This window comes from Hemiscyllium ocellatum, chromosome 3, assembly GCF_020745735.1.
Source record: "Hemiscyllium ocellatum isolate sHemOce1 chromosome 3, sHemOce1.pat.X.cur, whole genome shotgun sequence".
NCBI classification, from domain to species: Eukaryota; Metazoa; Chordata; class Chondrichthyes; order Orectolobiformes; family Hemiscylliidae; genus Hemiscyllium; species Hemiscyllium ocellatum.
In genome coordinates, this window is record NC_083403.1 from 135,502,956 (window position 1) to 135,530,568 (window position 27,613).

The following is a 27,613-nucleotide window of genomic DNA, read 5'->3' on the forward strand; positions in this document are numbered from 1 at the left end:
TCAGCCAGAGGGTGGTGTCTCTGTGGAACTCATTGTCACAGAGGGCTGTGGTGGCCAAGTCATTGAGGGTATGCAAGACAGAGACAGGTAGGATCTTGATGAGTAAGGAGATCAAGGGTTATGGGGAGTAGGCAGGAGAATGGGATTGAGAAACATATGAGCCATGATTGAATTGCGAAGCAGAACTGATGGGCTGAATGGTCATTCAAAAAAGCTCCAATATCTTGTGGCCTTATCATGCAATCACTTCTGTCAATCATTCCATTGTATTCTGGGATGAGTTCTTTTAATATTATTCTGCGCCATCAAAAAAAATAAAGAATTAGATTCTCCCATTCTACTTAATGGCCACAAGCAATTTTTGCACACTGAAAAAGCAATGAAAAACCTATCACTCAAACCCTTCAGCTTACTATTTAAGGTCAGGATGGTAGTCATAGGATTTTTCTGCATTTGCAATCCATTTGGAAGCCTGTTTTCTGGAGCATACTTATCATCAATATATTGGGGATTGAAACGTCAGTACGGTACAAAATAAAATAAGGTTAGCAGATATGAATTATTCACTTTTGATTTTACTGGAGATTTTACAGCATATTGAATGCAGCTCAAAATTCTTCTGCAATTTTCAGAGCTGAGATTTAGTTTGAAATTGAGTCAATTTGGGTGCCAGAATTGGGGCCCCATTGATACTCCTTATTGCATTTCAAAATCTGTGCTCATTGCTAAACCTGGAGGAAAGCTTCAAGCACTCCCATGCTATTGCACTACGACAGTAATGTAACGTAGAACTGTACAGCACATGAACGGATCCTTTGGCCCAAGATGTTGTGCTGACCATGACTCCAAATTAAACTAATCCCTTCTGCCTGCCCTTGGTCCGTATCCCTTCACTCCTTGCATATTCATGTGCTTATCTAACAGTCCCTTAAACACCCCTGTCATGTCTGCCTCCACCACCCCTGGCAGTATATTCCAGACTCCTATCATTCTCTGAATAAAGAAATTGTCCCTCACATCTCCTTTGAACTTTCCCCTTCTCAACTTAAATGCATGCCTCCTAGTTTTAGACATTTCAACTCTGGGACAAGATTCTGACCATCAACCCTATCTCTGCATCTCTTCTATTCAGTCTCCCCTCAGCCTCCACTGGTTCTGAGAATACAACCCGAGGTTTTCTAGCCTCTCCTTATAGCTCATCCTCTCTAATCCAGGCAGTATCCTGGTAACGGTCTTCTGCACCCTGTCCAAAGTCTCCACGTCCTTCCTATAACGTGACGACCAGAATTGACCGCAATACTATTAAGTGCGACTAACCAAACTCTTACAAAGTTGCGACATGACATCCTGCCTGTTGGGCTCAATTCCCCTACCGATACAGGCAAGCATGTGATATACCTTCTTTACCAACCTATCTACTTACAAGGCCACTTTCAGAGAGACATGGACTTAAATCTCAAGATCCCTCTGTTAAAGTAATCTCTTCAAGCATTATCCTGCTCTCAATTGTCAAGCTGTGGCTAGTTCAACTGAGAGTTTACATTTGACTTTCACACAATAACTACCACAATTTGTTTATTCTTTTAATTTATGAGGGCATCGCTGGCAAGGGCCTGCATTTTGCTACACATCAGGAGTAACCCTGGAGCTGAATGCCCCGCTATGCCATTTCACAGGCAGCCATCTTGGAGGAGGTCTGGAGTCACATGCAGGGAAGACCAAGTCACAGCTTTCATGACGGTCATAACATTTGGAGAAATAATTAGGAAGGTTAATGGAACTCTATCCTTTATGATGAGAGGAATTGAACATCAAAATAAGAACACTACACCTCAACCATACAAAGCACTGGTGAGAAATCTTCTTGAATTCTGTGTGCGGTTTTGGTCTCCTATTCGAACGTGAAAATACATTAGAGGCAGTCCAAAATAAATTTCCGAAATTGATACCAGAATGCATGGGTTGTCATATGAGGGTAGTTTGGACTGGCTAGGCCCGCTTTCACTGCAGGTTAGAACAATGAGGATGAAGACCTTGAATGTACTTGACCAGCTGTGTTGTTGAATATTTTTAAGATGGAGATAGTCTGATTTTTACTGGGCAAGGGTGATGTGAGAATGTAGACTTCAAAACACAAACAGATCAGCCACAATCTAATTGAATAGCAGAGTAAGCTTAAGGTGCCAAATCACCTACTTTTGTTCTCAGTTCATAACATTTCTACTGTGTTATACTGTGTACAGCTGTAACGTAACTTATTTATTTCTTAATTTCTCTATTCTGTTAACTAAGGGTTACACCAAGGTACTCTGTTCTTAAGATAGCGCCGCATGTTGATGACATTGTTACAATGTAACTAATCTATAACTGGACCTAGGTACCATTGTACAGTTGGTTCTGATATAGTACGATAGTTCCATTCTCGTGCGATCTTGCGTTATAAGAAAATCATACAATAGCCGCACCATCTAAACTAATGGATTCAGAATCGCATTATAGCTAACACAAGTGAGGAAAGTTCACCTTCTATAAATAACGATCTAAATTCTTCAATCGCCAATTCGTGTCAAAGAAAGACGCTTGACAGTGGAACCAACTGTACCCTAAGGTAGCGTTGTAAGTGGAGTCTTATAAACTTATCATTGTATTCATTTGAGTATGTGACAATAAAGCTAATTCAATTCAATTTCTGGCACAAAAATATTAATTTTACAAAAATGGCACCTCATTCCTTTTATGAGTATTAGAGATATAAAGTATATATTTTCTTAGTTTTTCTCTTTGCCTCATATTTCTGCCATACTCTCATAGTTGTTTTCTGTATTATATTTTGTGGTTAGGACTCAGTACCACAATGAGAATGTTTTTTGTATGAATGATTGTAGGGTGATGGGGATTGCTTATTGTGATGACAGGTGACCTATATCTTCAGACTGGAAATCAGATGCACAATGACAGTAAGTCTATGCTGGAAAACTGGTGAAAATTCCAAGGCTGCTGACACTGTGGTGAGCGAGAGAGTAAGGAAAATCTGGAACACTCAGAACTGTAACAATGCTCACGCTTTCTTGTATTTTGTAGCAGGGACATATAACTATAATACATTCACAAACTGTTTCAACTCAAAAAAGTTCTTTGGCACTGAAAGACAAGAAGATACCTTCTTCTGCTATCACAGGATAGCAACCCAATTAACGCTTTCACTGTCAATGTTTGACAGCTAAACTTCGACTTCTTCATGCACGCAGATGGGTTTCTTTATTCAATATATCACAAGTGGTGCCTGGCTGTTTTTATCTGGTAAATCTAAAGCAAATTAGCAAGAGAACTAAGGAAAAGACATGAAAAAACCAACACTATGGAATGATTCAGCACAGATTCTGCGTTAAATTTGAGCGATTTAACAGCTTTAAAAATAGGTTGAAAACCTACCTACAAAAAAATCTAAATTTAAAGATCGCCAGCGTCTTCTATTTCAGGAGCCTCTCACTGCTGCTCCAGTCAGCTGATCCTGACAGCTGCTAAGCCTTGCTGAAGTGTGTCTAATTTATAAGAGTGCAGTAGTGGCTCAGCTCCAGGGAAGTCAGACTTGCACAAACACTGGTTTACACCGTGTCATCATCAAGTGAAGCCACTGATAGTTTGGTAGCTGGATTGCTAGGGATCTGAGGACACTTGGTGGAAAGCATTCAACATGAACATTGCATGGAAATTGCTTGAGCCCAACTGTGTAATAGGTTGGATTTTGAAGTGGCTGTGGAGTAGAGAAGATGGTGGAGGAGTAGAGAGGACGGCGGAGGAGGAGGGAGGACGGCGGAGGAGTAGGATGGCGGAGGAGTAGGGAGGATGACAGAGGAGTAGGGAGGACGGTGGAGGAGTAGGGAGGATGGTGGAGGAGTAGGGAGCACAGTGGAGGAGTAGGGCGGACGGCGGAAGAGTAGACAGGACGGCAGAGGAATAGGGCGGACGGCAGAAGAGTAGACAGGACGGCAGAGGAGTAGGGCGGATGGTGGTGGAGTAGGGCAGACGGCAGCAGAGTAGGGAGGATGGTGGAGGAGTAGGGAGGATGGTGGAGGAGTAGGGTGGACGGCGGAGGAGTTGGGCGGACAGCGGAGGAGTAGGGTGGATGGTGGTGGAACAGGGCGGATGGTGGTGGAGTAGGGCAGATAGTGGATGAGTAGGCCGACGGCGGTGGACGAGGGCGGATGGCGGAGGAGTAAGGAGGACTGCGGAGTATGGTGGACGGCAGAGGAGTAGGGCGGACTTCAGAGGAGTAGGGCAGATGGCAGTGGAATAGGGCGGACTGTGGCGGAGTAGGGAGGATGGTGGAGGAACAGGGTAGATGATGGTGGACTAGGGAGGATGGTGGATGAGTAGGGCGGACGGCAGTGGAGTAGGGCAGATGGTGGTGGAACAGAGCGGATGGTGGTGGAGTAGGGAGGATGGAGGAAGAGTAGGACGGTTGGTAGTGGAGAAGGGCAGATAGTGGAGGTGTAGGGCAGACGGTGGAGGAGTAGGGAGGATGGTAAGGAGTGGGGGGATGGTGGAGGAGTGGGGGGGATGGTGGAGGAGTGGGGGGATGGTGGAGGAGTAGGGAGGATGGTGGAGGAGTGGGGGGATGGTGGAGGAGTAGGGAGGATGGTGGAGGAGTGAGGCGGACGGCAGTGGAGTAGGGCAGATAGTGGAGGAGTAGGGCAGATAGTGGAGGAGTAGGGCGGACGGCCAAGGAGAACGGCGGACGGCCAAGGAGTAGGGCAGATGGCAGAAGAGTAGGGAGGATGGTGGAAGAGTAGGGAGGATGGTGGAGGAGTAGGGCGGATGGTGGTGGAGTAGGGCGGATGGCAGAAGAGTAGGGAGGATGGTGGAGGAGTAGGGAGGATGGTGGAGGAGTAGGGCAGATAGTGGAGGTGTAGGGCAGATGGCAGAAGAGTAGGGAGGATGGTGGAGGAGTAGGGAGGATGGTGGAGGAGTAGGGCGGACGGCGGAGGTGTTTGTCTGCTCTGTCTGTTTCTTTTCCTTTTTTTCTAATTTCTTGTTTCCTCTTTATTCCTTTGAACTCTTGTCCCGGGACTGTGCCAATAGTGGCGGTGAGTTGACACCAAGTGTGGATGTGAGTTGAAGCCAGCCAAAATGGTGGCGGAGAAGCATGGCAGTGTGTTGGCTCCTGGGCCCAGGAGTCTGGATCTCATGTCTTCCCTTCAGTTTTACCTTCTTCGCTTTCTCTAATTTGTTTTTTTTAAACTTTCTCTTTTCTTAGCTTTTGTGTGAGGCAGGGTTTGTTCCCAGTAGTGGCAGAGGGAGGTGAATTTTCCACTTTATACGTCGGACTTTGGACCCAGGTAGCTTTGTATCTAAGGTGGCACTCGAGAATGACGACTTTGTACACTTTACCCTGTACACCTGTACCCATGTACATGTGACAGTATTCTAAAGGATGGCACTGTATTTGTCTGAGTTCCAACACATGGCACGGTGGCACAGTGGTTAGCATTGCTGCCTCACAGCGCCTGTAGACCCGGGTTCAATTCCCGACTCAGGCTACTGACTGTGTGGAGTTTGCACGTTCTCCCCGTGTCTGCGTGGGTTTCCTCCGGGTGCTCCGGTTTCCTCCCACAGTCCAAAGATGTGCGGGTCAGGTGAATTGGCCAAGCTAAAATTGCCCGTAGTGTTAGGTAAGGGGTAAATGTAGGGGTATGGGTGGGTTGCGCTTCGGCGGGTCGGTGTGGACTTGTTGGGCCGAAGGGCCTGTTTCCACACTGTAAGTCTAATCTAAGTCTAATCTAAAAAAACATGCCTGGCTTGTGTGTTTTTCCCCTTCCTCCTTCAGCTTTGTTGATAGTTTAAAATTACATTTCTTTGGTTCTAAGACTCCAGTTGCTTTTCCCTTCTGTCTTAAAAAAAAGATTTCAAGCAAATGATTCTTTACAGCACTTTAATTGTATTAGACAAAAATAACATTTTAATTTCTATGAAAACACATTCAACTGCTGTGTAGTTCCTATCCTGTATGCTGTGGTATTTCATAATGGGTGCTACAGCTCTAAATTACACTCAAAAATTTATTCAACCTTCTGCTTGAACATCCGAATCTCTGACACCAACTCTGGTCTCAGCCATGGTTAAGTTGGCTACTCCTATCATGCTTCTTAAAAAAAAAACTGTGTACTTTTCAACTGTGGACAGGCTTGCTCTGCTCCCACTTTGCTGTTTACGAGACGTAGATGCCTGGCTTGTATCTCCTCACAAGGGGGAAAAAAAAACTGCAAGTAATTGATCACCACCAAATTCAGTTCAAGGGTCCCAATTCTTGAGAATGGCCATCAAATTCTGGCGCTATAAGCCACAATGTGCACCAGAAATGTGAAACTGAAGGCCAGGCTCAGGGTTAGGATTGTCTTTGGTTATTTTCCCCTCTCTGTCACTTTGGTCATTGACCAGCGGGTATACGTTGCAGCCTACAGCTGATGGAGAAAGTGAGCACTGCAGATGCTGGGGATCAGGGTCTAAAAGTGTGTTGCTGGAAAGGCACAGCAGGTCAGGCAGCATCCGAGGGGCAGCAGAGTCGACGTTTTGAGCATGAGCTGTTCGTCATGATGAAGAGCTCATGCTTGATAGGTCTATTCTCCTGCTCCTCAGATGCTGCCTGACCCGCTGTGCTTTTCCAGCACCATGCTTTTCAACAGCCTACAGCTGATCACACAGAGGCCAACTCATGGGTAATCTGTCTCCAGAGGTTTGTGCCATCAACAAACACACCTCGGCCAAGTGCCTCCATTAGTGAGCAGAAAGAGGAAGTACTTGGGGAAATCACTGAACTGAGAAAGCGGAAACTTAGCGGAGTTGCCAGTAAAGAAGCATCTACTTGTAAAAGCTAAATGGGCAGCTCAGCAGTTAGGCCGCAGCTAGGATTTCAATAAGCTTGTGTCTTTATTAAAATAATTCCATTCAGTGGTAAGCTTGATCCACTGAAATCAGCAGTTAGCACTGCTGCCTCATGGTGTCAGGGAGCTGGGTTCGATTCCAGCCTTGGGCAACTGTCTGTGTAGAGTTTGCACATTCTCCCCGTGTCTGCGTGGATTTCCTCAGGGTGACGTGGTTTCCTCCCACAGTCCAAAGATGTGCAGGTTAGGGTGGATTGGCCATGCTAACAGTGGGGTCACACAGATAGGGTGGGATGGTTGGATGTTCTTCAGGAGAAGAATGCACACTGGTTGGGCCAAATGGCCTCCATCTGCAATGCAGGGATTCTATTTTTTTTTCTTCTTTTTCACAAATCTTTATTCAATTTCCACCACCAGGAAAAATAGGAAAACACCCGAGTGGCCAGTGACATCTCCTGTTTATTATTTTTTTCCCTTCACACTACCGCCTAACTGCGGTAGTGCTTATTTTTTCCCCACCACCCATGGTGTGTGTGTGCAGGTGTGAGACACAGTGAAAGACACAAGGTGCACAAATCTTTATTCAATTTCCACCACCAGGAAAATAGGAAAACACCCGAGTGGCCTGTGACAAGCAGTGCCCTTCACATCAAAGAAGGCAATGCTGTGTGATCAAACAGTGAAGGGGAGGGCAGGGACTAATTTAAAATAGAGTTAGAGGGGGAAATGATGCACTCCACTCCCTGCGGCGCCCACCTCTCCCTGGACAACTCCAGGGTGTTGGTGGACACCACGTGCTCCCTCTCCAAGGATACCTGGGCCCTAACGTAACCGCGGAAGAGGGGCAGGCAGTCAGCCCTAACGACCCCCTCCACGGCCCGCTGCCTGGACCTGTTTATGGCCAGTTTGGCCAGGCCCAGGAGCAAACCCACGAGAAGGTCTTCAGACCTGCCCTCCCTCCTCCGCATCGGGTACCCGAAGATCAGGAGCGTGGGACTGAAGTGCAACCAAAAGCAGAGGAGAAGGTTTTTCACAAAATCAAAGAGGGAGTGCAAACGCCACACCCAATATACACATGGTCCACGGACTCCACAGCACCACAGAACAAGCAGTTGGGCTGGGAGTCCGTGAACCACCGCAATCTGCGGTTGCATGGGACTGCTGCATGCAGCACCCTCCACCCCAGATCCCCGAGAGAAAGGGGGAGGACTCCTGCGTAGAGAGCCCTCCACTGGGGATCCCCACCGCCCGGTGGCAAATGGGCAATGCAGGGATTCTATGAAGTATCTTTTGGAATGGCCTAGTTGGACCATGTAATGATGGAATTACCACTTCCACCAGGGACAATGCCGATCTAATTCCATGATTTGGAGATACTGGTGTTGGACTGGGTCGTACAAAGTTAAAAATCACCCACCAGGTTACAGTCCAACAGATTTAATTGGAAGCACTGGCTTTCGGAGCGCTGCTCCTTCATCAACCACCTCATGATTGAAACGCTCCAAAAACTAGTGTTTCCAATTGAACCTGTTGGAATGTAACCTGGTGTTGTGTGATTTTTAACTAGATCTATTTTCAGAACCATACATTTACAATCATGGACCTGACACACAGTTAAGCGTCCAATGGATCATAAAAGCCATGTGGAGCATCCGCTTCTGAGGAAACAACTGATGTGGAGAAGCCAAAGAGACACACTGAATCTACCAACAAACCAGGAAAATGTGGGAAAAAATGTGGAAAAAATATGTAGGAAACTGTGTAGCACCACCCAGTGGTAAGAGCCTGCAGCTACAATCAATCATCATAGGCCAGATTTTTGGCAGGGTTCAGAGGTATATTTTACTGAGTGAATAACCACACAGTTTATTTTTTAAGGTAAAAAATCCCAGAGTTAAGTTCAAAAGCTAAGAACCTCCACTTCTACATCTCTTTCCTTGACTCAGGATGTTTCCAAGTTCTTTATAACCAATAAAGTTCTTTTGAATTTACAACTGAGCTGCTCAACATTTAGTGACAGAATGCACCAGGGAACAAATAACAAAATGGGAGCTTTTCCTCTGGAGCATGTCATGGATAGAAATAGATAGAATGGTGGTTTTGGAAGACAGAGGGAAGAGAAGTTATGATGATCCATGCTGAAGTTATTACTGCATAAGTCAGATCTAGACTGAGATCTGGCTTGATAGTTCACTTTTTAAAATTTAACAAGGTGGCCTTTCACTGAGCATGCAATATTACAAACAGAAATTGCTGAAGAAACTTAACAGGTCTGGCAATATCAGGTCTGGAGAGAAAGCAGAATCAATGTTTCAGGCCCAGTGACCATTCTTCAGATCGGTTCAGATCAGGAATTATGAAAGGCTTTTGGCCGAAATGTATTTTCCTGCTCCTCAGATGCTGCCTGACCTGCTGTGCTTTTCCAACACTACTCTCATTTTTGACATTAATCTCCAGCATCTGCAGTACCCACTTTCACCTACGTGACTTTGCAACAGTCAAATGCTAGAGAAAATGTTCCTCTTGATCATGCCTTTAGGTTTGTCTCCAGTGTCGGAGGCTGAGGGGTGACCTTATAGAGGTTTACAAAATTATGAGGGGCATGGATAGGATAAATAGACAAAGTCTTTTCTCTGGGGTGAGGGAGTCCAGAACTAGAGAGCATAGGTTTAGGGTGAGAGGGGAAAGATATTAAAGAGACCTAAGGGGCAACGTTTTCACACAGAGGGTGGTGCGTGTATGGAATGAGCTGCCAGAGGATGTGGTGGAGGCTGGTACAATTGTAACATTTAAGAGGCATTTGGATGGGGATATGAATAGGAAGGGTTTGGAGGGATATAGGCCGGATTCTGGCAGATGTGAATAGATTGTGTTGGGATATCTGGTCGGCATGGATGGGTTGGACCGAAGGATCTGTTTCCATGCTGTACAGCTCTATGACTCTATGACTCTAGTTCATAATCTTGAGAATTTGATAGTTGTACAAAAAAATCAAGAGGCTAAGTTTCAGTTTTGAATAGCCATTCAGTGATCTAACCAAACACTTCCAGACTCCGAGATGTCCAGCACGGAAACAGACCTTTTGGTCCAACCCGTCCATGCCAACCAGATATCCCAACCCAATCTAGTCCAACCTGCCAGCACCTGGCCCATATCCCTCTGAACCTTTCCTATTCATATAATGATCCAGATGCCTTTTAAATGTTGTAATTGTACCAGCCTCCACCACTTCCTCTGCCAGCTCATGTCATACATGCACCACCCTCTGCTTGAAAAAGTTGCCCCTTAGATCCGTTTTCAATCTTTTCCCTCTCACCTTAAACTTATGCCCTCTAGTTTTGAACTTCACCACCTAGAGGAAAAGACCTTGCCTATTTATCCTATCCATGCCCCTCATGATTTTGTAAACCTCTGTAAGGTCACCCCTCAGCCTCCGACGCTCCTGGGAAAACGGCCCCAGCCTGTTCAGCCTCTCCCTGTAGCTCAAATCCTTCAACCCTGGCAACATCCTTGTAAATCTTTTCTGAACCCTTTCAAGTTCCATAACATCCTTCCGACAGGAAGGAGACCAGAAATGCAACTCCACTTTCACCGAACTTTGAACCTGCACTCTGGTCTGCTCAGATTTCTCGTCTGGAATTTTCACATTAAAATCCTGATACTGAGACAACCTATTTCCTAACTTTTCTGAATTATTTTTCTTTAGACCAACTATAGTTTAGATCTAGCTCCAACTAGGACAACTGCTAACTGAAAATCAAAAGCTTTGCACTATCTTTCCCCTGAGAAAAATAAGAAATCAACTCCTGATTCTTATAAAGGGAAAGTAAGCTTACTCTTTAATGCTTACTCTGCCAATTTCAAGACTCACCCAATGCAAATGAAATCTCATCATTATTCCCTTGTCATATAGACTTAAATGAAACATGGCTCCAGAAATACTGACAAGTTAATCATTAAACCTCCTTGAGCCCACAAACTAAATCCCACATGAAAATCCAACTTCTAAATAAATGATATTAATAAAAATTACACATTTTACATCACAAAATAAATGAACGAGGACATGGCAGGATACTGGCAGAGGATAAGGGTGACATGAGGAAGACAGAGCTTAACTAGGGAGCCCCTTCTTACATCAAATAATGGCCATAGAGAGACTACCACCCCCCCTCCCCAACCACCCACCTTCCATCCCTGTCACTACCAAAAACTGTTGAATTAGACGTAGTCAGCCAACTTTCAGAAAGTTAAAAGTCATACAACACCAGGTTATAGTCCAACAGCTTTAATTGGAAGCACTAGCTTTCAGAGCACCGCTCCTTCATCAGGTAGTTGTGGAGGACACCATTGTAAGACACAGAATTTATCGCAAAAGTTTACGGTGTGATGGCAAAGATTTGAAGTGAGAGGAGCAAGATTTAAAAAGGACTTAAGGGTCAACTTTTTCACTCAGGACAGAATGAGCTGCCAGAGGAAGTGGTAGAGGCTGATGAAAGGCAACTAAGTGGGTATATGAATAGGAAGGGTTTAGAGGGATATGGGCCAATTGCTGGCAAATAGGACCAGATTCATTCAGGATATCTGGTCAGCATGGATAAAATTGGACCAAAGGGTATGTCTCTATGCTATACAGTACTATGATTCTATAGAGATAGACTAGGTGAAAGTGGGTACTGTACATGCTGAAGATTAGAGTCTAGATTAGAGTAGTGCTGGAAAAGCACAGCAGGTCAGGCAGCATTCAAGGAGCAGGAAAATCAACATTTCAGGCAAAAGCTCTTCATCAGGAATGAAAGGTTTTTGCCAGTAACGTCAATTTTCCTGCTCCTCGGATGCTGCCTGACCTGCTATGCTTTTCCAGCACCACTCCAATCTAGACTCTAATCTCCAGCATGTGCAGTACCTACTTTTGCCTAGTCTATCTCGATAGAATCATAGTACTGTATAGCATGGAGACATACCATTTGGTCCAATTTATCCATGCTGACCAGATATCCTAAATTAAGTAGTCCAGTATTATAGACAGAGCCAACACTGTGTTGGTGGAGTAATGTGAAAGGAGAAAGTGAGGACTGCAGATGCTGGAGATCAGAGCTGAAAATGTGTTGCTGGAAAAGCGCAGCAGGTCAAGCAGCATCCAAGGAGCAGGAGAATCGATGTTTCGGGCTTGAGCCCTTCTTCAGGAGGGCTCATGAAGAAGGGCTCATGCCCGAAACGTCGATTCTCCTGCTCCTTGGATGCTGCCTGACCTGCTGCGCTTATCCAGCAACACATTTTCAGCAGGAATAATGTGAATTACAATAAAGTGAAAGGCATACTTCCAAAGCTCCAAATCAAGGTCAGAATGTGTTTCCAGCAATGCATTAATTCGTAATGCATTCTATAATTATACAGGTGCAGACTGGACTATCATGATGTTGAGATTATTCTGCATCCAGAAACTGGGAAACAGGATCTAGTGAGAGAGAGAGAGAGCGAGAGAGACAGAGAGAGAGCGAGAGAGAGCGCAAGAGCGAGAGAGAGAGAGAGAGAGAGCGCAAGAGCGAGGGTGCTGGAAAGAACTCATTAGCAACCATTTTAAAAATCAACAACATGCTATTTACAGAAACAAGGTACAATTTTCTTCCATCATCAAGAACCCTATATCGTTTCTTTGAAGAAGATTGGGTCTGGCTTTCCCTTAGAGTCAGATATTGACTTTACGTTTTAATAATTCATATCAGATGCTTTTATCTATAGAGAAAACATGTTCCCAGAACAATTTTTAACATTTTTGTACTAAAATAAACATGTCATTTTTTATTCGAGTACAAATGAAGCTTTAGATGTTTTTTTTCAATTATTTTGACTCTAGGAGCCAAAAGGTTGTTTTTCATATGCTTTTTAAAAAGTTTCTAATCGGGTGGGTAAAAAGGCTCAGAAATTTGGGCACTTCGACGTACATTATGGCTGAAGGGACAGTGCTGGCATAAGAATGGTGAGGTCCAAGCCATCTCTGATACTGAGACCTGTATCACATTTATATCAAGGTCGCTTGAATGTGAAGTGAGAGTGAAAATTGGGCCTGTGTTCCCATTGCAGGAACCCCGTCAGGAAAGTGATGAAGGGTTAGCCAGGGTTAGGAGGTATTGACCACAATTGGAAGGCAGAAAATGTATGGCAGGGGTTCACAGCATTAGCAGGCAATAGCTACTTGTTGCCGTTGATAGTCAAGTGGAGAGGAGCACTCTGAGTACTGTAGTCAATAACTACGAATCGCTGAACAGTACCATCTTGCGATTAAGGAATCAGGGTTACCATGGCAACAAAATGTAGGTGTTCAGTCCCTAATCTTGCAGCAGCAAAAGGAAGTTTCCTCACCATTTTCAGCAATATCTGCTCCACATAGATCATCGCACGTTCCCCTTCCAGTGGGTTGCAGCTTTTGAACGTTTTTCCATTTTGCGTACAGCAATAAAGTTGAGTAAATTTGCTGCAAGTTAGCACCGCTGACAAAAGAAAAAAGACTGAAGAAAGAAGGTTTTTTTTTCTATTAAAACTAAGGAGTAAGCATGAACACTGTAGCTGTGGAGAGAGAGTCAGCTACATTATAAAGATCTTGAGTGCGGGATTAGTTGTCCAGCTGTAACTGTCAGAGAGTTAAGAATGTCCTGATCCCCAGAATGCCCATAAGCATAGACATCAATGTGGCCACAGTGTCACACTGTCTAAAAATCACAGTATTGCTGACACTGGGAATCTGGAATAAAAAGGACAGAAAAAACATGACGTATGAAGTGGTCAGGCATGTTTGTCGATCCAGAGAAAGGTTTCTCTTTTGAAGTGAATGACCCTTTGTCGGAACTGGGAAAAATTACAGCTGCAATAGGTTTTGAGCATGAGAAGAAAAGTAGTAAAATGAAAGATCAGTGAGATAAATTGGAAGACAGTGGATAGATTAAATGTCAAAAGACTTAGTCACACAGAGCCAAAAGGAGTGACGATGTGGCAAGAAAACAACATATAAAAGAAAATGGGGTCGAGAAAACCTGAAATTGTTGAACCCAATGTCCAATCAAAAGGATATGAAGTGCTATTTGTAGAGATTATGTTGAGTTCCATTGGCACACTCCAGGAAGCAGAGGTTAGAGAGATCAGCATGAAAGCAAGGCAGAGAACTAAAATGACAGGCAATTAGAAGCCCAGGATTATGTCTGTTGACTAAATGGAAGAGTCCCATAAGGTGATCACCCAATAGCAGTTTGATTTGCCTGGTGTACAGCAAATTGCACAATGAATAGCAAATCGAATATTGTCAGTTCAAGCAAGTACTCACAAATCATTACTTCATTTGGATGGAAGATGGTGAGGGGAGAGAAAGCAAACGGACAAGCTTTGCATTTCGACACCTGGGTGTCATGGTGGAACAGTCGCTGAAGGTTAGCCTGTAGGTACAGCAGACAGGCAGGAAAGCTATTGGCATGCTAGTCTTTATAATGAGAAGATTTGAATATGGGAGTAGGGATAACTTGGTGTAGTTATACAGGGACTTGATGAGGCCGCACCTTGAGTATTGTGTACAGTTTGGAGTGAAGTTTTGGTCTCTCAGTCTAAGGAAGGACATTCTTGCTATTGAGGGAGTCCAGTGAAGGTTCACCAGTCTGATTTCTGGGATGGCAGGACTGACATGTGAAGAAAAACTGGATCGACCGGGCTTGTACTCGCTGGAATTTAGAAGAATGAAGAGATGGGGGATCTCATAGAAACATATAAAATCCTAACGGGACTCGACAGTCTAAATGCAAGACAAATGTCCCTAATGTTAGGAAAGTCTAGAACTAGGGGTTACAGTCTGACAATGAAGGGTAAGCCATTCAGGACTGAGATAAGGAAGAATGTTTTTCTACTCAGATGTGAATCTGTGGAATTCTCTCCCACAGGAAGCTGTAGAGGCAAGTTCATTAGATATATTCAAGAGGGAGCTAGATGTGGTCCTTGCAGCTAAAGGGATAAGGAAGTTTGGAAAGAAAGTGGGAATGGGGTTCTGAGATTGCGTGATCAACCATGATTATATTGAATAGTGGTGCAGGCTCGAAGGCAGAATGGCCTACTCCTGCAGCTATTTTCTATGTTTCTATATCTCATGCCCTTGCATAAAAATGTGCTGAGGAATGGATTAAAGTGGTGCTGAGGAAATAGCTCCTTCGCATCACTAAAAGGGCAGAGGAGGAATAGATGTGTTTGGTGGTGGAGGCTGGAGAGGTGGATAGTGCAGGTGAAAGTGTATCCTTTCTCCATTCTGGAAGGAAGTAAAGGAGCAAGAGCAGAGTGCGTGATTTGGAACAAGAGGGTTCCGAAATTCTTGTTTGAGGAAAAGAGAAGATATATCAAAGCACTGGTATGATAGGTTGCAACATTAGGCCATGTGCAATGGAGAAAAGGAAGAAATGAAGGGAAATTTTACAACAAATAGAGGGTAAGGGTGGCTTAGTGGTTAGCACTGCTGCCTCACAATGTCAGGGATCCAGGTCCAATCCTACCCTTGGGTGACTGTTTGTATGGAGTTTGCACATTCTCCATGTGTCTGGGTGAGCTTGCTCTGGTTCCTCCCACAGTCCAAAAGATGTGCAGGTTAGGTGGATTGGCCATGCTAAATTACCCTGTATTGTGCAGGCTGGGTGGATTAGCCTTGGGAAATGTGACTGATAAAGGTGCTGACTGGATCTGCGTGGGATACTTTTGGAGGATTGGTGAAGATTCGATGGGTTGAATGGCCTCTTTCTGCATTGTAGGGACTTACAATCCTAAGTAAACTCAAAAGGAGCTGTCAATGTCTGTGGGCTCCCAATGAGTATTAGAAGAAAAGGTGAGGAAGTTTTGTTTTTCAGTTCAGGTTGAGAGCAGGAAACCCACTGCTACAGTCACTAATTATGGGGAAAAATGGAGAAGGGGCCCCAAGCAGGAGTGAAATAATGAATACTTCACATCTCCCACAAAGTGGCAGAACTGCTGGAGCTAGTGTGGTTACCTTTAGCAACACCTCTCATTTGGACAAAGCAATTTGAGTTAAAGGAGAAGTTGTTTAATGTGGAAACATATTCAGCTGGAGGAGGGACACTGAGGAGCCCTCCATTTGAAGTGTATTCTGATGGAGTTTAGGCGTGTAGAGGGATTGGACATTCATGGCAAGGAGCAGACTATTGGAGTCCGGAAATTGGAAACTGTTAAAATTAAGGAGAGTTTTGGAAGAGTCATGGGTGGAGTGAGACAGTCTGGATAAGTCAGAAGACAATTGTGAAAAGGAAGAAAACAGTTCAGTGTGTCAGGAACAGACAAAAGAACAGTTTTTCCAAGGTACTCCTGTTAGTGGCTAGTTGACCTCACAATAGGAGAGTGAAACTAGCAATGATTTACAAAACCCATTTAAAATATTAGGGGAAGATCTGCTAAGTTTAACATTTTGGAAAACATGATAAAAAGAGGTGAATCAACAAATTGGTAGCAGACTCAAAGAGGATGCAGAAGTGAACAATTATGAAACTCTGAAGTACCAACATAATCTTGGAGCAAGGAAAGACTACAAATGGGACAAGGGACAGTTTATAGGACTGTAGGAAACTAGCGTCTGAGGTAAATATAAAGCAGAATTGTTAAATCATTTGTCGGTGAGGTAAGCTGAGGGACTGCACATACCTTCATTGCTATCCTTTGTAACATGCTGAAATTGGTGAACATACCAATGGCTCAGAAAGCAATCAATGTGACATTATGAAATCTTAACTGTGATCGCTAGCAGCTTCTTTAGGACTGTAATGAAAGATAGCAAAGAGGATAGCTGGAAGAACAGGGGCTGAATAGAGAAGACGAACCATTATTAGCATGTTCCAGTGGGCTGATTTCCTGGATTTGTTTTGTTGTAGGTATGATGGATAGAGGAGAGCAGTGAAAATTACCGATGTGAATTTCAAGAAGGCATTTGCAAATGTTCTACACAGCACAAGTCAGGCTGAGTTGCTGCATGGCCGATAGATGTGAAAGTGATGTTTTACACAGTAGTAGGAGCAGAAATTCATTGTGGTCACTTCTGTGGCTGTTGTCGCTTCGGTGTTTTAATTCAAGACTTGGGGTTGTCTAATTTGCAAATATTGTCAAATTACATTCGGTGAGGTGGGACGCTAACAAATATGCAATGAAAGATCCTGACCGACTTGGTCAATTCGTATAGAAATGGGAATTGGAGCTCAACCATAGAAAAATGTAAAACCATGAGAACAAGTGAATAAGATACTAATCAATAACATGATTGAAGCAACTGAGCCAGAAAATGATGAGCAGAGGTGGAGTTGGTGTTAAAAAGGTAGTTAAAAGTAGCAGTTGTGTTCTGAGGCAGTCAGGAAGACAAATATCCACAACAACAGAAATGGATGGAAAAACTCAGCAGCATCTGTGGAGAGAACAGACACTTAGCATTTCAGGTCCGGTTGGAGACCATCTTAACCGTCCATCAGGGTCTATATCTGACAAGAATATAGGTTTTAAAAGTTGGTAATATCCTCATGACCGCACAGGGCAAACATGTGAAACATTTTCACTACATTATAATGGCTACATAAAGTTGTTGTTTAGCATAGTGCAGGACAGACTGGAAAATCTGTGGATATTCTGCTTTTTCTCCACAGATACTGCCAGACCTGCTGAGCTTTTCCAACAATTCCTGTTTTTGTTTTTGATTTCCAGCAATTCTTTAGATTTTTAAGACAATTTTGGCAAATAACACACTTTGGATTCACAGAACGGGTAAGATTTACACCTCAAGGTATGATCTATAAATAATACAATGTGAGATCCTCAGTGCTGGGTCTCTTAAGAGTATGAGAGAAAGCAGGGAGTTATTCCAGGAATTTCCTTAAGTAGAATCTGGGCTCATTCTGCATTTAGTGGGGCTGAGTTATGAGGAAATGTGATCTATCTGGGGGTTTTCCTTAAAGACTTTTGCTTGAGACTAGCTAAGAGAAATATGAGTGCAGGTAACAATCATGTTGTATAGTGAAAGTTGTCTCCTGGCTAAGCTCAGATAATTTCATAACAAACAAATAGTGAGAAATTCAAAAATAGTTGATAATCCAATGGACCTATCTGAAGATGATGTTAAAGGTGAGGGCATTTTCAGTTTATTTTTTAAGAACACCGGCGTTCTGGAATTGCTAAAGAAAAAATATTGGAATCAGACTATTAACCCAAACATGAGTTGACTTGTCAATGTTAAGTCGAGATAGCAGTAATTTTGCAGGAGTAAAGGCCAAGGAGATGTTGCATCTAAAAAAACAGCACGTTGATTATGTTAACTGAGAGTAGCTGGATTGAAAGGTCAGATGGCAAATGAACAATATGGTCTCCGTAAAATGTATCACCTGTTCTGTTTACGGTACAGAGATTTCAGAAACTGTGCAATATAAATAGCTTTGCAAATAACTACCTTCCAGTGAAAGTGTTGCAGATAAACTGCCAGCTATGGCAAATGAGAAGGACAGGCTGCAGTTGGAGAGACTGCTAATGTGGTCAGTTAGTCTCTGTCAACTTAGCCCACTGACACAAAACCTGAAATCTCCAAAGAAGAATGCACACCACGAGTAATGAATCAATATCGTGAGATACAGTGGGAGTTCTGAAGATTTAAGCAAAGCAGAAAACACTGACACATTGTTCATTTATCAAAATACTTAAATAAATTATGGAAATAAATCATTTCTGTAGAAGTACAGATTTTGTGCAATAGTCCATAATCAAGTCAAAGCCCTACTTTAAGTAACTGGGTTATTAAGTTGAGAATGTTCACATTATGGGCCCTTCAGAACCAGATGGCAGTCTGTGATTCCACCGTTTTTCCAGTCTCTCCTGCACCATGCTAAACAACAACTTTATGTACCCCTTATAATGTAGTGAGAATGTTTCATTTGTTATGAAAATATAGTCATGAGGACATTGCCAACTTTTAAAACCTGTGTTCCTGTTAGGCGTGAATCCTGAGGGGCTGTTAGGATGGACTTCAAGCAGACATGTGACTTCACAACTTTAAGTAGACTAGCAAGATTCAGGAGAGTTTCAGATTCAATGATACTGAGCAGGGTCTTCATCATGAATGGACATGCCTAAGCAGTGCTCTCCTATGGAACTTCACACCTGCTATTGCTGTCGCCTTCCCCTAATCAATGACACAGAAGACTCCTAAATGCTAGGACTTCAAGCTTACGAAGTAGAATATATAAGATTGTAAGAGGGTTAGATAGAGTGGACAGTGAGAGCCTTTTTCCTCAGATGGTGATGGGTAGCACAAGGGGACATAGCTTTAAATTGAGGGATGATAGATATAGGACAGATGTCAGTGGTAGTTTCTTTACTCAGAGTAGTAGGGGCATGCCTACAACAGTAGTGGATTCGTCAACTTTAAGGGCATTTGGATAGGCATATGGATGAAAATGGAAAAGTGTAGGATAGATAGGTTTCAGATTGGTTTCACAGGTTGGTGCATCATCGAGGGCCGAAGGGCCTGTACTGCACTGTAACGTTTTATATTTTAAAGCAAAGTTATTGAGTTATCTGCAAGTGCAGAAGACCACTATTTCGTTTCAATGGCATTTGATCATATAAACCACTTAATCAAAAAACTTTACCACTGAAAGACCACATATTTGCTTCTATTGTCTATCAATGAATATTAATCATAATATCAGAACCAGTTTCAATCATAACAAATTCTTTTATTGCAGAACTCAAAGAAATCTAGGAGAGGTCTTCAGATCAACGTCAACAGCATGTCTTATGAAGACAAGTTGAGGGAGCTAGGGGGCTTTTCTCACTGGATCAGAGGAGAATGAGAGGTGACATCATAGAGGTGTACAAGATGTTGAGAGGCAGAGATAGAGTGGACAGCCAGAGAGGTTTTCCCCAGGGTAGAAATGGCTATCATGAGGAGCATAATTTTAAGGTAATTTGCGGAAGGTTTAGGGGAGATGTCAGAGGTAGGTTCTTCACACAGAGAGTGGTGGTGCATGGAATGCAGTGTTGGCAATGGTAGCAGAGTCAGATACATTAGGGACATTTAAGCAACTCTTGGATAGGCACATGGAGGACAGTACAATGAAGGGTATGTAGGTTAGTCTGATCTTAGAGTAGCATCAAAGGCTGCCACAGCATTAAGGGCCGAAGGGCCTTTACTGTGCTGTACTGTTCTATGTTCTATTGTTACCAGAGCTTTGGAGAAAGGCATAGTTAGATTTCTTTTCAAGACAATTTGACTTAAAAGCCTTTAAAAAACTTTCTCCAGCCAGTTTCCAAAACATTTTGTGTTCACCCAAGAAGAAATTGGACTTCCAGTTACAACAACCACAGGGGGCTTGACAAAACTGACAAGACCTGCTGCCAAATAATTTTTGCCTCGAAGGGACCTTGCAGTTTCCCTGGGTCACACCCTGTCCATTTCAACTGAATTATATCAGATGTTAAGGAGGAAGGTGAGGTGAGGCAGTTCAAGGGGAATTTTCAAAGCATAAGATTCGAGGAAGATGAAAGCATATCCTTGCTGGAAAGATGCAAATCAAGATTGAGCAAGATACCAAAATCGAGTGATGTCATTGAAGTCTCAGAGGATTCCAGGAGATGACAATGACAGGGAGGAAAAGTGCCATCGAGAGGTGGGAACACAAGTTGAGATTCTCGAAACTTCAGTCAATGTAAGTCAGCAAACACAGAAACAGCGAGTGAACGAGACTTTGCCCAAATAATGATCAGGGCAAACAGAATTTTGGATAACTTGGACTATGGACCATGTGATAAGAAATCCTAGCAAAGAAGAACATTGAAGTAGCTAAACCTGGAATTAGTAAAGACACATATGGGGGTCTTCTGCCAGAAGAGCGGAGGAGAATACTTGGTGTTACTCCACAGGGAGTCAGTTATTTGATCTCCTCACACTCAGTAATATAAAGGAAAATAAAGAATTGCTGCCAGAGAAAATAAATATATTGTTGATGGCTTCCACTCTAAAATATGACTCTGTTACTTGAGTAAAATACCCTTTAAAAACATCATCAAAATATAAAACATCAACTTAATGAAGTAAACTTAGACTTAAATTTGAATTATTTTGAAAATGTGGCTTAAAATTAAGCTTATAGAACATGATGTACTTAAAATACTGAAGCTTCAATGGCCTGAATTGGGACTATAACCTGGTGTTGTATGATTTTTAACTTTGTACACCCCAGTCCAACACTGGCATCTCCAAACCATGACTGAATTGGAAAGCTGTTTCTTGCCTCATCATAACTATCCACACTGGGGAGAGGGAGAGAGAAGATGGAGAGAGAGAGAGAGAGGGAGAGAGAAGATGAAGAGAGAGAGAGAGAGAGAGAGAGAGAGAGAGAGAGAGAGAGAGAGAGAGAGAGAGAGAGAGCTCTAATGGAATATTATAAAGTTACTGGCTCAACAATCACATTTTGTGCATAATTATCATCTTCAAACCTAAAATCTTGAAAACAGAAATATATTTAACAGCACATAGTCTTTTCACTTGAATATTATACCTTCCCTACCAAAGTTAAATTCTTGTTATTGATTACAGAGGGATAAAGGAAATCTGTATTTGTATGCAATTTATATTAGTAAGTCAATGCGAAGCCCAATCTCTTATTTCACACCGTTGCTTACAGCCATGTTCACAGATACATTCATCACATGGTGCCAATGAAGTTTAAAAGAAGGATATTTACACCAGTATCAAAGCTGAAAATAAAACCCTCGCCTAACAGACTCAGACTTGCCTTCTTTTCACAAACCATTCACATATCCTAAGTAACTGAAAACAACGGATGTGAGTGTCATCGACAAGGCCGGTATTTATTGCCCAGAGGGCAGTGAAGAGTCAAGCACAAAGCTATGGGTCCAGAGTCACATGTAGACAGACCAGGTTAGAATAGCAGATTTCCTTCCCAAAACGAAATTAATGAACCAGCTGCATTTTTTCCCACAAGTGTTTCATGGGTCATCATTAGGATCGTAATTCCTGATTGCTTTCTGGATTGAATTCAAATTTGAACCTGGGTTTCCAGAGCATTACCTGTTTCTCTGGATTGATGGTCTTATAATTAAAAAGCATGAGGCCCTATATGACCTCCCCATATCATACACATTTCTTTGAAATATAGCAACATAATCTCAAAGCATAAAAGAGTAAAAAGACTGAGATGAACAAATAGTGGGTAGGTGATGTTAAATGTGGGTTTAAAAAGTTGGTAAATTACAAATCAGTCTAATCATTATGGCACAGAGGGCGAACACAGGGGGCTAACACCTTCAACATATTATCTGGCTGACACCAATTGTTACCGTTAACCTGAGAATGTAACTTTTAAAAAAAGTTTTCTGATTTACATATGAAAGAAGTGAAACTACCATGGTCATTCTAACAGATGAAGGACTCAACAGACAATCAAGGAATTTTTTTAGTGTATAATTTCAGTTACATCACACTGTAAACCTTTCTATAAATTCTGTGTCTTACAATTGTGTACTCCACAACCCACCTGATGAAGGAGCGGCGCTCCGAAAGCTAGTGCTTCCAATTAAACCTAATGTTACGTGATTTTTAACTTTGTACAAAAACAAAAAACCTTAAGGAGTAAGGAATACCATGAACTGTAAATCCCCTGCATAAAGAGATCCCATTACACTTTTTAGATTAGATTAGATTACTTACAGTGTGGAAACAGGCCCTTCGGCCCAACAAGTCCACACCGACCCGCCGAAGCGCAACCCACCCATACCCCTACACTTACCCCTTACCGAACACTACGGGCAATTTAGCATGGCCAATTCACCTGACCTGCACATCTTTGGACTGTGGGAGGAAACCGGAGCACCCGGAGGAAACCCACGCAGACACAGGGAGAACGTGCAAACTCCACACAGTCAGTCGCCTGAGTCGGGAATTGAACCCGGGTCTCAGGCGCTGTGAGGTAGCAGTGCTAACCACTGTGCCACCGTGCTGCCCATTTTGTGATGCATATTTTATTTGCAAATGGAATGCAAACCTTTTCTTAGCGAATATGTTTCAATATCCATTTAGTTGCTGTTTTAATTTGGAAGAAGCATATTCAAATAGTTTTGAAATAGTTTTTCACCCAAGATTACCAGTGTTTCTTCCCATTAGTGACGGCTGTTTCTTTCATCCCCCTGAATATTCACTGGTTCTTCACTATTGAATGCATACAGGTCATAGTGACTGCAATTTTGGGTCTGGGTTTCTGTCTCATAAATGCAAGTCATTCTTTTCCAGGTTGTCAAGTCAGGTTGGGCAGGTAACCAATAACCTGTGTGGAGTATGCCCATTCTCCCCGTGTCTGCGTGGGTTTCCTCCGGGTGCTCCGGTTTCCTCCCACAGTCCAAAGATGTGCAGGTCAGGTGAATTGGCCATGCTAAATTGCCTGTAGTGTTAGGTATAGGGGTAAATGTAGGGGAATGGGTGGGTTTCGCTTCGGCGGGTCGGTGTGGACTTGTTGGGCCGAAGGGCCTGTTTCCAAACTGTAAGTAATCTAATCTAATCTAATCTAATCTAATCTAATCTAATCTAACCTGACTGATGGGGAAAATTCGAGAAAAAAGAATGAGATGAAGAGGCTTTGCGTAAACTTCAAACATTTGAAAAGTTTAACGAACATTAGTGCAAAGATAAAACTTAATCTTTATTTGATAAGGCCATTTCAAACATGTACAGCCAAATTACAAAATGAACGTTTATTCTCAGATGAGAATAGATCAGACTGAGAATGAAATAGAAACCGAAAAACTCGAGCTATTCAGTGAGTCCACCAGCATTTGCAGACAGAAAACCTCAATCAACAAAAGTATTTTGGCGATCATAATCTATCGAGATCATATGTAACAAACAGAAATTGTTCAGTGTTCTTTATTCATTCATGGGATGAAGGCATCACTGGCTAGACCAGCATTTATTGTCCATCCCTCATTGCCCAGAGGACAGTTAAGAGTCAACCACATTGCTATGGTAAAAACAATGATTGCAGATGCTGGAAACCAGATTCTGGATCAGTGGTGCTGAAAGAACACAGCAGTTCAGGCAGCATCCAAAGAGCAGCAAAATCGACGTTTCGGGCAAAAGCCCTTAATCAGGAATAAAGGCAGTGAGCCTGAAACGTGGAGAGATAAGCTAGAGGAGGGTGGGAGTGGGGAGAAAGTAGCAGAGAGTACAATGGGTGAGTGGGGGCGGGGATTAAGGTGGTAGGTAAGGGAGGAAAGGGTGGAGTGGATAGGTGCAAAAGGAGATAGGCAGGTAGGGCAAGTCTGGACAAGTCATGGGGACAGTAGTCACATGTAGGCCAGACCAGGTAAAGATGGCAGTTTCCTTCCCAGAAAATGGGGTTTTCCCAACAATCAAAAATAGATTCATGGTCTTTATTAGGTTTTTAATTCCAAATTTTTATTGCATTCAAATTCCACCATTGACCCTGGCAGGATTGGAACCCAGGTGCCCAGAATATTATCTGAGGCTTTGGAGTAACATGACACCATTAGCACATTGTCGCCTTGAGGTTCTCTCTTGATGGAGGTAATCATTGTTTAAAACGTGTAGATGCAAATGCTACTTGTAACTTCTCAGTCCAAGATGAGCATGAACAATTCACACTGTGGTATCATGAACTACATTACACATTTAGGATCTATAAGAAGAGCTAACCTTTATGCAATATGCCCCATTAGGTGAAAGTGAGGACTACAGATGCTGGAGATTAGAGTCAAAAGTGTGGTGCTGGAAAAGTACAGCAGGTCAAGAGCATCTGAGGAGCAAGAGAATCGACGCTTTGGGCAAAAGCCTTTCATCCGAGGGTTGATTCCCAATGAAGGGCTTTTGTCCGAAACATTGATTCTCCTGCTCCATGGATGTTGCCTGACCTGCTGTGCTTTTCCAGCACTACACGCTCGAGAATATACACCATTGCATAGTTTAAGAAGCTGGTTCTGAGTGTTCATTCCTCCAAAACCAAGGTGATAATCCTCCAACAAACACAACCATCTCATATCATGCCAATCACACCAATGGAATAGTTTTCACCCCGTACCCCAAATCACAATAAACTTCAGTTCGACTAGAGCCCATTGGTGCAAATAATCAGTCAAACACTACCTTGATGGAACAGATAGTCACTCTGACATGATCCTTGAAATACAACTCTCTGCTCCTGGTTGGACCAAGACTGAAAACTGATCTAGAGCGGATGTCCTGGTGGAACCAAAACTGAGCTGGTGAATAAATGCCACTTGATAACACTGATTACTCCTTCTATCACGTTACTAATTGTTAGGAGGTGATAGCTGACCTGATGCTGAACTTGTCCTTTTTTTAAAAAAAATAATGGACAGAGAATACCTGGGCAACTTTCTGAAGAATGGTCACTGGCCCCAAAACATCTAACTCTGCTTTCTTTCCACAGATGTGGCCAGAATTTCACCAGCAAATATTGTTTTTGTTTCAGATTTCCAGCATCCTCAGTTGTTTTTTTTTATATATTAACTTCCCACATTGTCAGGCAGCCACCATCACTGCAGCTAACCACAATAGGTTGGCTGGTTCTGAAACACAGATGTTCATCACCACAACTGGAATGTTGTGGGAACCTGCCATCTTCACTATACCCACTTTTCGGAATCACAAGTCTTGTCATTTGTAGTTGATAGCAATCTCAGGATAAAGCAGAGAAGACTCAGCATTTCAGCTGAAAGATGGCGACAAATTAAATGACATTTTCTTTTAAGCTCATTCTGGCTACCAGAACAGTGACTGAAGTGGGCAATTGTACCTGTTATAGAGTTGGATTAGCGCCATGGATTCTTAATCTCAGACAATGGAAATAAGGCAAGAGGATCAGCCATCTGCTCAAGGAAGCTCAGACTCACCTGGGAGATTGTGATTCAGCTGTGCAATCTGGCCACAAGGCTAGCTTGTCCATAACATTAATGCTGGATAACCCTTTTTGACTCTCATGTTGAATGCTAAGATTTAGCCTTCTTTTTTCTTCACTTTTCTCACAAGGAAAGAAACACAGACAGCAGGAGAGATGAAAAGCTGATGAAACCCACTCAGTTTTGCAAAGTTGTGCTCACTTGAGAATTGTATTAGAGTTATAGAAATGTACAGCACAGAAATATATCCTTCAGTCCAACTTGTCCATGCCGACTAGATATCGTAAATAAATCTAGCCCCATTTGACAGAACTTGACCCAAATCCCTCTAAACCCTTCAAAGTTTGTGCGAAGATTTGTAGCTCGGGTGCTCGTTGTAGTGGTTCTGTTCGCCGAGCTGGAAGTTCAGTGAACAGAACCACTACAACCCTCTAAACCCTTCCTATTCATGTACACATCCAGATACCTATTAAGTGTTTCAATTGTACCAGCCTCCATCACTTCCTCTGGCAGCTCATTCCATACACGTACCACCATCTGTGTAAAAACTTGCCCCTTAGGTCTCTTTTATATCTTTCCCCTCTCACTCTAAACCTATGCTCTCTAGTTCTGGACTCACCTGCCCCAGGGAAAAGTCCTTTTCTATTTATCCTATCCATGCCCCTCAAGATTTTATAAACCTTTATAAAAAGGTCACCCCGCCCCCCCCCCTCCCCCTCCCCAAGCCTCTGATGTTCCAGGAAAAACAGCCCCAGCCTATTCAGCTCATATCCTCCTTCTCTGTAACTCAAATCCTCCAACCCTGGCATCATCCTTGTAAATCTTTTCTGAACCCTGTCAAGTTTTACAACATTCTTGGATGATGGAATTTTCTCACACTTTCTTTTTTCAAAATATTGAGCAGCTACCTTTGCTATTGGCCACGTTACATGCATATACATAGAATATTCGTACTGAAGAAACACATCTATTCAATTGACCTGAACACTCCTGATATGTTTAACTAAATCACAGGGTTGATGTCGGCATTCTTAATATTTAAGTGCAAGCTGTTCAGTTCCTGTAGACATTACTGCTCAAATTACTGAGAGCTGCACTGAGCCATTAGATACATTTTCAATATATATTGCTCATAAAATTGCAGGCACAAGGAGCCAATAGCTTTCTGTACATCTGCTTTGCAGGGTTAATAGCAATTTCATGTAATGCATCGCACCATAAGAGACAGTTAAAAAGAAAAATAAGGGATGAATCAAAAGGTCAATTGCTATTGTTTCTTACAGAAAACTAAATAGCAATTTGCAATCTTCACGTACTCTATTCTACCCATTTCACTGGAACCTTATTTCATGGGGTATACCAATAAAGGATACCAGTACAATAGATTCTGAAGCTTGCATCTTAGTGTATTGTACCAGAGCAAATTTGAAAAATACCTCTTGGGTCATGGAGCTGTTGTATTTTAATTTGCTGTGGGGACAAAGGCAGACACTCGATTCTCATTTCTTTCCCACTGTAAACACCCCAGAGAAGGCTTCAATCCGAACGGGTTGAGCCTGAGAGTCTGACAATCGGTGGTGTGTAAGTTGTTGGAGGGGATTCTGAGAGATAGGATTTACATGCATTTGGAGAGGCAAGGATGGATTAAGGATAGTCAACATGGTTTTGAGAACGGGAAAGAGTGTCTCACAAAGTTGATTGGGGTTTTTTGAGGAAGTGACCAAAAAGATTGATGAGGGTAGAACGGTAAACAGTGACTGGGTGGACTTTGACAA